Source organism: Helianthus annuus, chromosome 3, assembly GCF_002127325.2.
Source record: "Helianthus annuus cultivar XRQ/B chromosome 3, HanXRQr2.0-SUNRISE, whole genome shotgun sequence".
In the NCBI taxonomy this organism is placed as follows: Eukaryota; Viridiplantae; Streptophyta; class Magnoliopsida; order Asterales; family Asteraceae; genus Helianthus; species Helianthus annuus.
This window is the reverse complement of record NC_035435.2, coordinates 158,843,245-158,861,063: the sequence shown is the minus strand read 5'-3', so window position 1 is coordinate 158,861,063 and position 17,819 is coordinate 158,843,245. Positions and strand designations below refer to the sequence as shown.

General features: G+C 39.0%; 1 long non-coding RNA gene across 1 annotated transcript; it reads left to right on the top strand.

Annotated features, from left to right (window-relative positions):
* The first annotated feature begins 17,068 nt into the window (after nucleotides 1–17,068).
* LOC118490228 lies at nucleotides 17,069–17,599 on the top strand. The gene is made up of 3 exons (XR_004888714.1): nucleotides 17,069–17,148; nucleotides 17,293–17,423; nucleotides 17,515–17,599. It is a non-coding gene; the product is annotated as an uncharacterized LOC118490228 (long non-coding RNA).
* Nucleotides 17,600–17,819: the final 220 nt, after the last annotated feature.

Genomic DNA, 17,819 nt, shown 5'->3' with positions numbered 1-17,819 from the left:
ATGACCCGACACGGGATCCACATACCCATTCGGGTCCTTAATATTCGTTCCATATTTAACACACTAAACCGTCTATCATTCCCATTTTTCTTTCTTCTCTTATACTCTTTGTGATTTTAGGGTTTTTTAACCTTCCTATATATCGATCGACTGTCGATTATTCATCAGATCTAACCACGATTCTTGAAACATCGACGGTATGTACAGCTTCTCATCAGATCTAATTTTTTTATCTGTAATTTGTTATCAATTCTGATTTTAGGGTTTTTTTTTTCCTTTTTGTACTTTGAATGTTCATAAGGTGTTATATCGATTCTTCGGACATACAAGGTATATATGTTCTTCCTGTAATACGTAATCTTTTAATCTGTTATCTTTTTTATCTATTGACTAATCATAGTCTTTTGTTATTGCCTTCCTTTTTTTCGATTCTTCATCAGGTGTTATAGATCTTCTTCAAACAAACAGGTTACTACTTCAGAATTTTTTTGATTTTATGAAGTTGTTTTTGATTATAGTTTTTTTAATTTTTAAATTTTTGAATATGTAATCATGATATTTTTTTTTTTTTTTTGTAACTGTTGTGTGTAGGTTTTGAATATGTCAGGAAGTTCATCAAGGTAATATTTATATATTCTACAATACAATATGTTTTGTACTACTCTTTATAATTATTGTGTTATATATGTAACTGTATTTATACAAATTTTTTAAATTGGAAATTATGTATATTTATTTGATTGTTATAATTTGATAAGTATTTTATATGTCTAACAGGTGTATTAGTAATTATTAATGTACATTTTTTAATTAGGTTATTCTACATATCATCTCTATGAATTCATTTTATAATTTTTTTTACATGGTTGTTGATTTTTAAAATTTTTTAGGTTTATTGAAAGATTTAAGTTTGTGTTTATAATCTGTATAATATGTATGTGTATTTTGTTTTGTTAGATATGTTTATGTTTATGTTTATCTGAATGTTTATGTTTATCTGAACGTAATATAATTTTTATAATTCAAATCAGTAGCAGGGAGCCATCTTTCTGTAGGCATTTGAGTAGAGCCGATGAATTTATTATGGTAATTCATAATTTCTAACATATATCATATTTATATATATTTTTCCTTTTCATTATATTCCTTTGTTTATTATATTTTTTAATTAAAATTTATTTTCAATTGTTTTATTTATAAGGCTCTTCCCTCTCACGCGACGACTAAATTATGGGGTGTCTATATGGCTCCTACTAATGTTCATATAGAAACAGACGACGGCCGTAAATTTACTGTTTACATAAGTGAAGCAAAAGGAATCTTTTTCCTTTTCCATGGTTGGTCTGATGTCATTACACATTTAGGAATTAAAGCTGGCACTTTTGTAATCTTCACTCCTTTGGATTCTACAACATTCAAGTTAACATACTGTGTAAATGGTTTGAGTTCTATTTGTTTCTGGTCATCCATTGTAGCTACGCCTTCTCAATTTACTGTAAGAATATTTTTTAATATATCTATATTTTGCTTATTTTTTCGTTATATTTACATTTTTTCATAATTGTTTACAAGTCTTATGTTTATTTAAAATTTGTGTTTTCATTTATACAGGTGATACCTGATTCTGTCCTTTCAAAGTCTCATGATTATACGGTTGCTGATATAATTTCAACTATGTATTTAGGCAATAAAGAGTTTCATGTTAAAGTTCACAGTTGTAATGGTAAAGTCTGCTTTACAGCGGGTATTGATGTGATAGTTACTCAATATCAATTGGAGGCCGGTTCTTATTTTTTATTTACAAAATGGTTTGGTCATTCTTTCCATTTAAGAGTATTTGATAAAAATGGTATTGAAATGAACTTTGATCATGTACATGTCGATGATGTAAGTATTTTTTTTTTGTTTGTTATTTATATTTAAAATATAAATATAATAATAGATTATTTGAATTATTAAATCTAACAAATTTTATATGTAAGTTTCAGGTTGATATTGCACCTATTGATTCTCTTCAAGATCTGCCTCCCACTGCTGTTGCTGAACAAGCCACTGGACATATTATTCGTTTTGTTCGAATGGCTGCTGAATATTTTGTAAGTTGTAATATATTTTTAGTTACTAATAAATATTAAATATATACTTTTTTTTACATAATACATAACTTATATAAGATATAAGATTGATGTTCTTATTAATTTAAATTTTTAAATAAAATACAGCGGCTTCCTGATGATGTTTCCATAAAGGCTAAACTTGATTTGGGTGTTAAAAGTATTACAATCAGACTTTTGCATCTTAATCCTCAGAAGGAATTTCCTAATGGTACTATACGTCAAGCGAGACTCGAAGGTTATTGTTATGCATTAAGTAGTTGGTCGAGATTAATGAACATTGCTGGCATTAAGGTGGGTGACACGGTTTATTTTTGTTTTGACGAAACTGAACAAGTTTTGAGTGTAGAAAGGGTTGTTTCTCCTTTGAACCATATTGAGTACTCCTTTGACATTATGGGTTTGTTTTTTTGTGTGACACTCGAGGTTTTTCCGAACGATCACCTTGTAATATTTTGTGTATATATATATATTAGTAAATGAAAACGTGATTTTTACTTGATATGTGACGTATGTATGTATTATATATGTAAATATGAGAGCCGAAACCACGACCCGAGACCATGACTCGCAACCGGGCGGTTGCGAGTGGGTCACTCGGTTGCGAGTGGGCCTTTGGGCCGTAACCGGTTTGGGTCGAAACCCCCAAGCCCAACCCGAAACACCCTATGAATATATATCCCACCTCCTCCTCATTTCCTTCATTTGTTACACCAAACAAACACACACCTCTTCTATTTTCTCTCAACTAAAAACCCCAAGCCAACAACATCCAAACTCTTCCAAACTTTCGGTTCAAGCTCCAGGATCTCGGACAAGGAAACTCGGTCAAGACCAATTCGGACACTCCATCTTCTCGGTTCTCTTTTCTTTGTTTTCGGCTCCTCCTTTCATAACCGGTTAGTGTTATCTTTGTGTATCTTTTGTGTATAAGATTTATGTGGGTTAAATGAACTAGAAATATTATGCTTGGTTAGAAATACTATGCATGATTTTTAGGAAGATTGTGAAGTTTTGACTATGTGTGTTAAACCCTATGTATGATACTTGCTAACATGCTTAAATGGTTATGGAATAATGGTTTAAGGATGTTTAGGGCCAACCGAGTTATGTTAATGCCACTAAGTGTATGTTTTACTTGTTCTTGCATATTAATCTTGTTAGAAATAGGTGATTTTCGGTCCAAAATGTGTGATTATGTTGGCATGAAAACCCTAGAAAAACTATGAACTTGATGAACTTGTTGAAGATAGTTTGAAGATTTTAAAATGGTAATGTTTGATCTATTGTTGTATATGGTCAAAATTAGGAAAAGTGTTTGTAGAAACCCTATTGGCTGTTTCCAAATATGGGTCTGATTTCATATGTACAATTTGGACTGTCTTTTCTGCATCATCACGTGTATATGAAAGTGACAGATTACGACTCGCAACGACAGCATTCCGACTCGCAACGACAGCATTCCGACTCGCAATGACGGCATTACGACTCGAAACCACACGGTTGCGACTCGCAACCAAAGCATGACAAGTCGAAACCACGAGATTTCGACTCGAGACTACGACGGTTGCGACTCGCAACCAACACGTGACAACTCGAGACCACGATTGCGACTCGCAACCATAACGAGACAAGCCGAGACCACCTGGTTGCGACTCGAGACAAGCTGGTTGCGAGTGGGCTGTCCATTTTGGTTATTGGGCCATTCTGTGTTAACTTGGACTATCTGTTAAATGGACTATGTGATGCGGTTGACTGTTTAATTGTTTAGGCCGGCCCAATAACCCAATGACTGTTTACTTATATGCTTGATACGTGCCTATATGTGTTTTACGTGAATGCTTGTGCACCGAACCTGACCTATACCGGTAACCATGTTAGGACGTGGTGACCAACGTGATTGACAAGTAACCTAAACCTACCGAGCAACCCAAGGTGAGTTCACAACTTAAAAGCATGCGTCCCGGTGGTTTGGGACACGAGACTAACAACCCTATCCCCTGGTAAAAGGGGATACCATTTACATACTTTCCCTGGTTATTGGGAACACAAAACTTACTTTTCCTTCCCGGGTATTGGGAAACCTTTTGGTTAATTACTGTTTATACGGATTGCAACTAACGGCACTAAACGAAACTCTATCACTCAAGTCCCTACTACAAATACCGATTAGTCGCCGGGTTAGGCGAGCGGGTTATTAGTTGATAGCGCTATTTAGGTGTTTACCAGCCTCACACCGTGCCCTGGTTTGGGACGGTCGTGAACTAATGTACTCAGAAATCCGTCAATGATGATAGAACATTGACATCGGGGCATCCTGCGGATACGCAACGGTTACCTAGTGTTCGGTATTGGAAAAACAGTTTAGTCGCTAACTTTTGGGGTAGCTCCCCAGGGCATGTATAAACGGATAAATTAACCGGTGAAACAAAGTTTTTGGTAATTAAAACTGGACAACTAGTGAACTCACTCAGCATTATTGTTGACCCCTTACTGCATGCTTTGCAGGTAACCAGTGACGAAGGAGCTTGCAGCTTGGGAACGTGTAGTGTCTGTTCACCCTTGTGTTGGGTGATACCTTATTTTGAAACATGAACGTGTTTAACTACTACTTTATTTATGCTTCCGCTACTTAGTACTGTTTTGAACCAAAACTTAAAACTCTGAACTTAATATTTGCTAAGCTTATGATTAGTAAGTATTACTTTTGTTATCAACTTAAGTATTCAGTATAATTGGTGGCTGGATCCTGGTCGGTCACGCCCCCGAAGCGGGTGTTATCCGCAGGTGGATTTTGGGGGTGTGACAGATTGGTATCAGAGCCATTGGTTATAGTGAACTTGGTTTTAAAAAGGGGGAAAAATCTTTTTGGAGAAAACCAGACTATAACCCGTGACTCGCGACGACACTACACTCCAAGTGCAAGGCTCGACACATTTGACCTCATAGCTCGGACCAGTGTTTACTTGTTTGCTTTATGTTCCTGTTATGCTATACGTACTAGTGTGCCTAAACTAGATAGATACACCTCTCTCTTCTATCTCATTCTCGCTACACTACGACATCACACTCATACTATGTTTTCTGGTTATGAAGACAATGAGTGGACGCGGAAGAGGAAACATTAACATGACGCAGGCTCAGTTCACTAACCTGCTCAACACAGTGGCTGCGGCTTTTGCAGCTCACCCTATAGGTAAGCTCGTTGTTTTAGGATGTTTAGATCCTACCGCCACATCGACTTTTCGCCTCTAAACCTATACGCTTCGCTTCTCACGAATAGGTCAGCATGCACCTGCGCAACCACCAGTGTGTACTTTCAAAACTTTCATGGATTGCAAGCCTCTCCCTTTCAACGGCACGGAGGGTGCCATAGGTCTTCTGCATTGGATTGAGAAGATTGAAGCTGTTTTTGCTGTTTGTGAGTGTCCCCCTGCGAACTGGGTGAAGTTTGCTACTGCTACGCTTGAAGGAAGCGCGCTTTCTTGGTGGAAGGCGCAGATTCAGATGTTTGGGTTGGAAACTGCTAATGCTACTGCGTGGGAGGATTTCAAGGACATGATTAAGGATGAATACTGTCACCGGGATGACATCCACAAGCTTGAGAATGAGTACTACGAGCTCAAGATGGTTGGGTCGGAAATTGAAACTTACACCAAGTTGTCCAATGATTATGCTGCTCTTTGCCCAAACCTGTCCCGACCTATGTACCGAAGGATCGAACTGTATATCAAAGGTTTGGCTCCAGAGATTCGAAGCCATGTCACTACAGCCAACCACACTACCATTCAGCCGATTGTTCGACTTGCTCACAAACTTACTGATCAGGCCGTAGAAGAGGGCCGGTTGCCCAAAAGGATCAATGCTACCGTCGGAACTTCTAGTGACAACAAACGTAAGTGGGAAGGAAATCCAAGCAAGGATGCTAACCCCACTCAGGCCCCAGCACAGCAAAGGAAAACCGAAAACAACAAGGGCGCTCAACAACAGGGTGGCTATCGTGGAAACCACCCCAAGTGCAACAAGTGCAATCGACATCACAGCGGGCAGTGTGTGAAGGGTCAGTGTCAGCGATGTAACAAAATGGGGCATGAGGCCAAGGATTGCAGAAGTCAGTTCCCAGCTAGACAGAACCAGCAGCAACCCCAACAGCAACAGCAGCAGGGAAACAACCGGGCATGTTTTAAGTGTGGAGCTGAGGGGCACTTTAAGAAGGATTGCCCTGAACTGAATCAGAATCGCAACAATAATCAGGGAGCTGGGAACAACAACCAGAACAACAATGCTGGGAATGGTGCTAGAGGAAGGGCTTTCGTGATTGGAGCTGGTGAAGCAAGGAATGACCCCAATGTCGTGACGGGTAAGTTCCTACTCGATGATCGTTATGTTTCTGTGTTATTTGATTCCGGTGCCGATGCTAGTTATGTATCCCTACGTATTAGTAAGAAGCTTAAGCGTCCGCTTTCGTTACTAAGTTCTCCTCATATCGTCGAGTTAGCTAATGGAAGAAACATCGAAGCCTCACATGTTGTCAAAGGCTGCAAACTAGAGTTGTCTGGTCAGACATTTAGTATCGATCTTTTCCCTGTTACTCTTGGAAGCTTCGACGTCGTTATTGGTATGGATTGGTTATCCAAGCATCGCGCTGAGATCCTCTGTCAAGAGAAAGCAGTTCGTATTCCTCGCCGTTCTGGCAAACCCCTCATTGTACAAGGTGGCAAGGGTGGGGAAATCTCCGGCATTATCTCGTTCTTGAAGGCCCAGAAGTGTTTACGGAAAGGGCACACCGCTATCTTGGCACTTGTTACCAACACGCAGGAAAAGGAAAAGAGGATTGAAGACTTTCCAGTAGTACGCGACTATCCCGAGGTATTTCCTGAGGAATTACCTGGACTCCCTCCCCATCGTCAGGTCGAATTCCAAATCGAGCTAGCTCCCGGAGCAGCGCCTATAGCTCGTGCGCCTTATCGACTAGCCCCCGCAGAATTGAAGGAACTCTCGACGCAACTACAAGAACTATTGGATAAAGGATTTATCCGCCCTAGTTCATCACCCTGGGGAGCACCGGTACTCTTTGTTAAGAAGAAGGATGGCACGTTCCGAATGTGCATAGACTATCGTGAGTTGAACAAGGTTACCATCAAGAATCGTTACCCTCTCCCTCGAATCGACGATTTGTTTGATCAACTGCAAGGATCGAGCTACTACTCTAAGATTGACCTGCGATCAGGCTACCATCAGTTAAGGGTCCGTAACGAAGACATCTCCAAAACTGCATTCAGAACTCGTTATGGTCATTATGAATTCCTCGTTATGCCCTTCGGAATGACCAACGCCCCTGCAGTGTTCATGGATCTTATGAACCGAGTATGCAAACCCTACCTCGACAAGTTCGTGATTGTGTTTATAGACGACATCTTGATCTACTCGAAAAGTCAGGAAGAGCATGAACAACACCTACGCCTTATCCTCGAACTCCTTCGCAATGAGCAACTGTATGCCAAGTTCTCGAAATGCGACTTCTGGCTTCGAGAAGTCCATTTCCTTGGGCACGTGGTTAACAAGGACGGAATCCACGTCGACCCTGCAAAGATCGACTCTATAAAGAATTGGCCTACCCCTAAGACTCCCACTGAAGTTCGCCAATTCTTAGGATTGGCAGGTTACTACCGCAGATTTATTCAGGGATTCTCTAAGATTGCACAACCTCTCACGACACTCACTCAGAAAGGCGTCACCTACAAGTGGAATGAAGCACAGGAATCTGCTTTTCAGAGGCTTAAGGATAACCTCTGCAGTGCTCCAATTCTCTCGTTACCTGAAGGAACGGACGACTTTGTGGTTTACTGTGATGCGTCTATTCATGGGCTCGGTTGCGTGTTGATGCAACGCGAGAAAGTCATTGCTTACGCATCCCGACAACTTAAGACACATGAAAGGAACTACACAACGCATGATTTGGAACTGGGAGCGGTAATATTTGCGCTTAAGATATGGAGACATTACCTGTACGGTACCAAGTGCACCATTTACACCGATCACAGGAGTCTCGAGCATATCTTCAAGCAGAAGGAGTTAAACATGCGACAACGTCGATGGGTCGAACTTCTGAATGATTATGAATGCGCCATCAAGTACCATCCGGGCAAGGCCAATGTCGTGGCAGACGCCCTCAGCCGAAAGGACACTATACCACGGCGCGTGCGAGCATTACAACTTACCATCCAGTCTAGTCTCCCTACCCAGATTCGAAATGCTCAGATTGAAGCTCTGAAACCGGAAAACATCAGGGCTGAGTCCCTGCGAGGATCAAGACAACAGCTAGAACAGAAAGAGGACGGCGCCTACTATGTGGCAGGGCGCATTTGGGTCCCACTTTACGGAGATCTACGAGAGCTTGTGATGGACGAAGCCCATAAGTCCCGTTATTCAGTACATCCTGGTGCAGATAAGATGTACCACGACTTGAAAACCACATACTGGTGGCCTGGCATGAAAGCCCACATAGCAGCCTATGTTGGCAAATGTTTGACCTGTGCAAGAGTCAAGATCGAGTATCAGAAACCAGCAGGCCTACTACAGCAACCCGAAATCCCGAAATGGAAATGGGAACAGATTTCCATGGATTTTGTTACAGGGCTACCTAGATCTCAACGCGGGAATGATACTATTTGGGTGATAGTAGATCGTTTGACTAAGTCTGCACACTTTCTGGCCATTAAGGAAACAGACAAGTTTTCTACCTTGGCAGAAATCTATTTAAAGGAAGTAGTCTCCAGGCACGGGGTGCCAACTTCTATTATTTCCGATCGAGACGCTCGTTTTACTTCCGAATTGTGGCAAGCTATGCACAAATCCTTTGGCTCACGTTTGGACATGAGCACCGCTTATCATCCGCAAACGGATGGGCAGTCTGAACGCACCATCCAAACCCTGGAAGACATGCTTAGAGCATGTGTGATCGATTTTGGCAAGAACTGGGAGAAGCATCTACCGTTGGTGGAATTCTCCTACAACAACAGCTACCACACTAGTATGTGCATAGACTATCGTGAGTTGAACAAGGTTACCATCAAGAATCGTTACCCTCTCCCTCGAATCGACGATTTGTTTGATCAACTGCAAGGATCGAGCTACTACTCTAAGATTGACCTGCGATCAGGCTACCATCAGTTAAGGGTCCGTAACGAAGACATCTCCAAAACTGCATTCAGAACTCGTTATGGTCATTATGAATTCCTCGTTATGCCCTTCGGAATGACCAACGCCCCTGCAGTGTTCATGGATCTTATGAACCGAGTATGCAAACCCTACCTCGACAAGTTCGTGATTGTGTTTATAGACGACATCTTGATCTACTCGAAAAGTCAGGAAGAGCATGAACAACACCTACGCCTTATCCTCGAACTCCTTCGCAATGAGCAACTGTATGCCAAGTTCTCGAAATGCGACTTCTGGCTTCGAGAAGTCCATTTCCTTGGGCACGTGGTTAACAAGGACGGAATCCACGTCGACCCTGCAAAGATCGACTCTATAAAGAATTGGCCTACCCCTAAGACTCCCACTGAAGTTCGCCAATTCTTAGGATTGGCAGGTTACTACCGCAGATTTATTCAGGGATTCTCTAAGATTGCACAACCTCTCACGACACTCACTCAGAAAGGCGTCACCTACAAGTGGAATGAAGCACAGGAATCTGCTTTTCAGAGGCTTAAGGATAACCTCTGCAGTGCTCCAATTCTCTCGTTACCTGAAGGAACGGACGACTTTGTGGTTTACTGTGATGCGTCTATTCATGGGCTCGGTTGCGTGTTGATGCAACGCGAGAAAGTCATTGCTTACGCATCCCGACAACTTAAGACACATGAAAGGAACTACACAACGCATGATTTGGAACTGGGAGCGGTAATATTTGCGCTTAAGATATGGAGACATTACCTGTACGGTACCAAGTGCACCATTTACACCGATCACAGGAGTCTCGAGCATATCTTCAAGCAGAAGGAGTTAAACATGCGACAACGTCGATGGGTCGAACTTCTGAATGATTATGAATGCGCCATCAAGTACCATCCGGGCAAGGCCAATGTCGTGGCAGACGCCCTCAGCCGAAAGGACACTATACCACGGCGCGTGCGAGCATTACAACTTACCATCCAGTCTAGTCTCCCTACCCAGATTCGAAATGCTCAGATTGAAGCTCTGAAACCGGAAAACATCAGGGCTGAGTCCCTGCGAGGATCAAGACAACAGCTAGAACAGAAAGAGGACGGCGCCTACTATGTGGCAGGGCGCATTTGGGTCCCACTTTACGGAGATCTACGAGAGCTTGTGATGGACGAAGCCCATAAGTCCCGTTATTCAGTACATCCTGGTGCAGATAAGATGTACCACGACTTGAAAACCACATACTGGTGGCCTGGCATGAAAGCCCACATAGCAGCCTATGTTGGCAAATGTTTGACCTGTGCAAGAGTCAAGATCGAGTATCAGAAACCAGCAGGCCTACTACAGCAACCCGAAATCCCGAAATGGAAATGGGAACAGATTTCCATGGATTTTGTTACAGGGCTACCTAGATCTCAACGCGGGAATGATACTATTTGGGTGATAGTAGATCGTTTGACTAAGTCTGCACACTTTCTGGCCATTAAGGAAACAGACAAGTTTTCTACCTTGGCAGAAATCTATTTAAAGGAAGTAGTCTCCAGGCACGGGGTGCCAACTTCTATTATTTCCGATCGAGACGCTCGTTTTACTTCCGAATTGTGGCAAGCTATGCACAAATCCTTTGGCTCACGTTTGGACATGAGCACCGCTTATCATCCGCAAACGGATGGGCAGTCTGAACGCACCATCCAAACCCTGGAAGACATGCTTAGAGCATGTGTGATCGATTTTGGCAAGAACTGGGAGAAGCATCTACCGTTGGTGGAATTCTCCTACAACAACAGCTACCACACTAGTATTCAGGCGGCACCTTTTGAGGCATTGTACGGTCGTAAATGCCGATCACCTCTTTGCTGGGCGGAAATAGGTGACAGTCAACTCACAGGCCCAGAACTAGTGGTAGACACAACAGAAAAGATTTCCCAGATCAGTCAACGCATGGCGGCAGCTCGTGACCGTCAGAAAAGCTACGCTGACAAGCGTAAGAGACCGTTAGAATTCCAGGTCGGGGACCGGGTTCTACTTAAAGTCTCACCCTGGAAGGGTGTGGTCCGTTTCGGTAAACGGGGCAAGCTGAATCCAAGATATGTTGGACCATTCGAAATTACCGAGAAGATCGGTAAGGTTGCTTATAGATTAAACCTGCCTGCAGAGCTGAGTGCAGTGCACAACGTTTTTCACGTATCTAACCTGAAGAAGTGTTTGTCAGATGAGACACTTGTAATTCCTTTTAAGGAACTGACGATTGATGAACAGCTACACTTTACTGAGGAACCGATTGAGATCATGGATCGAGAAATCAAAACCCTCAAACGTAGCCAGATACCCCTTGTGCGAGTTCGTTGGAACTCACGGCGCGGCCCAGAGTTTACCTGGGAGCGGGAGGACCAGATGAAGTCCAAGTATCCCCAGTTATTCCCAAACGAAAATCCCAGCACTAAAGCTACAACCGAATTTCGGGACGAAATTCCAAACTAACGGGGGGATGATGTGACACCCCGTTGAAACACGCTAGCTTGGCAGTGGCTGCTTCAACTTTCGGGACGAAAGTTCTTAAAACTTGGGGATAATGTGACACTCGAGGTTTTTCCGAACGATCACCTTGTAATATTTTGTGTATATATATATATTAGTAAATGAAAACGTGATTTTTACTTGATATGTGACGTATGTATGTATTATATATGTAAATATGAGAGCCGAAACCACGACCCGAGACCATGACTCGCAACCGGGCGGTTGCGAGTGGGTCACTCGGTTGCGAGTGGGCCTTTGGGCCGTAACCGGTTTGGGTCGAAACCCCCAAGCCCAACCCGAAACACCCTATGAATATATATCCCACCTCCTCCTCATTTCCTTCATTTGTTACACCAAACAAACACACACCTCTTCTATTTTCTCTCAACTAAAAACCCCAAGCCAACAACATCCAAACTCTTCCAAACTTTCGGTTCAAGCTCAAGGATCTCGGACAAGGAAACTCGGTCAAGACCAATTCGGACACTCCATCTTCTCGGTTCTCTTTTCTTTGTTTTCGGCTCCTCCTTTCATAACCGGTTAGTGTTATCTTTGTGTATCTTTTGTGTATAAGATTTATGTGGGTTAAATGAACTAGAAATATTATGCTTGGTTAGAAATACTATGCATGATTTTTAGGAAGATTGTGAAGTTTTGACTATGTGTGTTAAACCCTATGTATGATACTTGCTAACATGCTTAAATGGTTATGGAATAATGGTTTAAGGATGTTTAGGGCCAACCGAGTTATGTTAATGCCACTAAGTGTATGTTTTACTTGTTCTTGCATATTAATCTTGTTAGAAATAGGTGATTTTCGGTCCAAAATGTGTGATTATGTTGGCATGAAAACCCTAGAAAAACTATGAACTTGATGAACTTGTTGAAGATAGTTTGAAGATTTTAAAATGGTAATGTTTGATCTATTGTTGTATATGGTCAAAATTAGGAAAAGTGTTTGTAGAAACCCTATTGGCTGTTTCCAAATATGGGTCTGATTTCATATGTACAATTTGGACTGTCTTTTCTGCATCATCACGTGTATATGAAAGTGACAGATTACGACTCGCAACGACAGCATTCCGACTCGCAACGACAGCATTCCGACTCGCAATGACGGCATTACGACTCGAAACCACACGGTTGCGACTCGCAACCAAAGCATGACAAGTCGAAACCACGAGATTTCGACTCGAGACTACGACGGTTGCGACTCGCAACCAACACGTGACAACTCGAGACCACGATTGCGACTCGCAACCATAACGAGACAAGCCGAGACCACCTGGTTGCGACTCGAGACAAGCTGGTTGCGAGTGGGCTGTCCATTTTGGTTATTGGGCCATTCTGTGTTAACTTGGACTATCTGTTAAATGGACTATGTGATGCGGTTGACTGTTTAATTGTTTAGGCCGGCCCAATAACCCAATGACTGTTTACTTATATGCTTGATACGTGCCTATATGTGTTTTACGTGAATGCTTGTGCACCGAACCTGACCTATACCGGTAACCATGTTAGGACGTGGTGACCAACGTGATTGACAAGTAACCTAAACCTACCGAGCAACCCAAGGTGAGTTCACAACTTAAAAGCATGCGTCCCGGTGGTTTGGGACACGAGACTAACAACCCTATCCCCTGGTAAAAGGGGATACCATTTACATACTTTCCCTGGTTATTGGGAACACAAAACTTACTTTTCCTTCCCGGGTATTGGGAAACCTTTTGGTTAATTACTGTTTATACGGATTGCAACTAACGGCACTAAACGAAACTCTATCACTCAAGTCCCTACTACAAATACCGATTAGTCGCCGGGTTAGGCGAGCGGGTTATTAGTTGATAGCGCTATTTAGGTGTTTACCAGCCTCACACCGTGCCCTGGTTTGGGACGGTCGTGAACTAATGTACTCAGAAATCCGTCAATGATGATAGAACATTGACATCGGGGCATCCTGCGGATACGCAACGGTTACCTAGTGTTCGGTATTGGAAAAACAGTTTAGTCGCTAACTTTTGGGGTAGCTCCCCAGGGCATGTATAAACGGATAAATTAACCGGTGAAACAAAGTTTTTGGTAATTAAAACTGGACAACTAGTGAACTCACTCAGCATTATTGTTGACCCCTTACTGCATGCTTTGCAGGTAACCAGTGACGAAGGAGCTTGCAGCTTGGGAACGTGTAGTGTCTGTTCACCCTTGTGTTGGGTGATACCTTATTTTGAAACATGAACGTGTTTAACTACTACTTTATTTATGCTTCCGCTACTTAGTACTGTTTTGAACCAAAACTTAAAACTCTGAACTTAATATTTGCTAAGCTTATGATTAGTAAGTATTACTTTTGTTATCAACTTAAGTATTCAGTATAATTGGTGGCTGGATCCTGGTCGGTCACGCCCCCGAAGCGGGTGTTATCCGCAGGTGGATTTTGGGGGTGTGACATTTTGGTTTTTATATGATACGTATATTAATTACTTATGTCTATACAATTTTATCACAAACTTTATAGTTTTAAACTTTTAGTTATTACAATTTATATTATCTGACCTATGTTTGGACTATTAGTTTGTGTTCCCATTATTGAATTGCCCGTTATCCTAATATCAAGTTATATTAAATTTTTACAGTGTATGATTAGAATAGAAAAACAATGTTTAAAAAGATTGATCCAAATAAACCATAAAGAAATAAATTTTACAATATTAATCCATATTACATATAGAAAACATTTGTTAATAACTGATGTTAACATCATAGTTATCATAGTTAGTAAATATAAATAAACATATTAAGATATTTTACCATGTCTGTTTATTACTTTTTATTATAAACCTAAATATTTTGAGTTAGATTATACATTAATTAATAAAAATGTAAATCGGAAAAGTGATTCATATATCTGTCTTCTTCATACTGTTCGCTTTTATCTATATAAGGTTAATATAAAATATAAAATGTTTACCTCATTTTACAATTTCAACGTTAAAAAATTATTAATTTTGACTGATTTTGTATTGTATGCACCATAAATTATTTGAACATATTCTTTTTAATAGAAGATTTGTTTGAGTTGTTGTTTTTTTTCTTATTTTTAATTTTAATTTTAGCCTGTATCTGTTTTTCATTGAAGATCTGTTGCATGGTTGATAATTAACATTACTGTTGATTTTCAGTATAGAATCTGATGTCTAATTCGCATTCAAACATGTTTTTGTAGGTTTATAGTATTCCTGTGCCATCTACATTGATGTATACATTAAGGTATATGCTTTTTTACTAACGTATTGTATTATAATATCCCTGTGACTTATTCAGTAAGGTATATTTCCAATTCAAACATGTTTTGTTAAGAAGAAACGTTCAGTTGAATAAAAAATCAGTCAATGTGATTTGCTTGGAACATAGAGGCGTCGTTGATATTGCCAAGGAGTCTCAGGAAATGTTAAGTTATATAATTTTCTTACACTCCTTAGCAATGTCAACGACTCCTAAAAAAAGTTCATTCGAATCTCTCTGACTGATAGCTTCATCGACAGATTGTTTCTTTTTCTCATCACAGATTTCCTATATATTCCTTTCAATACTTAACCGCCCTGTTTTCATTATATATGGAAAATTGTTTATAATTTAATGTTTCAAACGTTAACTTGAGAAGCGTTCTCTTTTTTTTGTTCATCATCAGACATCCAAATACAAGCATCGGTAAGTATATTGCACCTCTCTTTCACATTTGTATATTTTATTATATATAACCACAATTATAGTTATTTGCTTTTTATGTTCTATTTAAATGATTCGATTATACATTAATAACAAAAACTGTACATCGGAAAAGTGATTCATATAAATGTCTGCTTCATACTGTTCAATCATATCTATATATCTATATATCTATATATCTATATCTATATATCTATATATCTTTATATATCTATATATATATATATACTGAATACAATAAGTAAAATAGGTTTATTTATTTTTAGAAACAATATGTAATTTTTAGGAATGGTGATTACTGTATTATTTACTTATATAACAACCGTAAATTTTGTTTATGTTACTAATGATACACGTAAAATATTCATTTATTTTTGGAAAGAAGTTTCAAATTGATTTTATCAATAATAATTCGTTATTATATTTTTTTAAAGAATATTCAAAGTCATACTATCCATATTCAGTTTTTTAGTATTTTTTTGGTATTGATTTAGAAGATGTTGTTGATTGGATCTTGATTGCTGTTTGCTGATGCTGATATTGAGTCTTGATGCTTGATTATTCAAAATTTATCATTTTTATTATAATAATTGATTGTTTCCTTATATACCTTTTCATTTTGGTACTATAAATATTATTTCAAAACTTCATCCATTTCCGCATTGTGTCATTCATATTACTGCATTATTTGGTTACGTTCTAATTTTTCATCGTACAATTTTTATAGAACCATATTATAAACTTCTTTGACTTCTTTGATTTAAAAGATTTCTTATAAACTATTTCTGTATTTCGAAAATTGTTATGCATTTTGTTTATTTTACTTAGATTCATATTCTTTAGTTATCTTGATTCGTATATTGAAATACGTTTTATTTCGTCTGACAGATATAATGGAGAACCATAACATTACTATGTTCAGAGCTGTTGATGCCTTTCAAGAGCGGTTTTCTGTCAAGGTTAGGGTGATCAGGGTTTGGGAACACCCTGAAAGGAGGAATCCCAGTCAGTTATACTCATTTGACATGATTCTAATGGACGAAGAGGTATATTTATTTTATTTTTATCAAATTTTAAATATATATATGAATTTTTTTTTTAAATTTATACTTTATTAAGTATAATTTTCATACGTTATACAGGGGACAAAGATGGAGGCAACATGCTTGAATAGAGTTTTACCACAATTTCGCCCGTCATTAGTTGAAAAGAAATGTTTGATTATCAGGAATCCAACTATAGGTTTTAATAACTCTACGTACAGGTATGTTGACAATCAAAATAGGCTATGTTTCCAGGGGACAACCGAAGTTATTCCATGTGAGGATATTGGTGGATCACCGTATGGTTTTGATTTCTTGAGTTTTACGGACCTCTTGAACAGTAATGGTATTTCAAACTCTACAGTAGGTATGTATGTTATAGTATTTTTTAAAAAGATGTTACTCTTTTTTTAATTAATATTTTTTATTTTCATTGTGTGGCGTCTTCTTATTGATCTATTTTTTATTGTTGTAGATGTTATTGGTTATTTGGTTTGATCATTTCCTAAAGAGACTGTAACTAACAAATTAACTGGAAAGCAGGCTGTTAAGGTTACTATAGAGATATCTGATCTGGAGTAAGCAATTAACCCTTATCTTAAAATCCAGTATACATATTATTGTTACAATTAATATGTTTGTATATTTTTACCATACTTATATAATGAAACTTATCCAACTTTATTTATACCATTTTTTTATGAATTTGATTAATTACTTAGGGGTCGGACGGTATTTCTTACTCTGTGGGATCAATACTGTGATAAAGTTTTGTCGTTTTTTGAGAGTATCAAGGGAAAAAATATTCATGCAATCATTATATTGCAGTTTGGCAAGGTCAAGTGGTGGAATGGTTTGTTTTCTTTCTTTAATAACTTTTTTTTATTAAAATCTTACTTATTTTATATATTTATTATTTCTAACATTCAACTGTTTATTTATAGGGGTTGCGTATGTTAACAATTCATACACCGTTAGTCGTCTTTTTTGCAATCATGATTGTCCTGAAGTCGATGAGTTCAGAAACCGGTATGAAAAAAAAAAATTGTACACATTATTTCTTATCTATCTTATCTATTGAATTAATTGAATTAATATCCATATTATGATGAATGTATAACTTATAAAAATATACATTTTTATTTTTTCTATTCAACAGTTTGTTTGAAAATTCTATTGAAGTCAGTGAATCCACGAGCCTTGGTTCCATGGCAAAATTTGTTGAAGAGGAAATCTTGCAAAGCAAAGA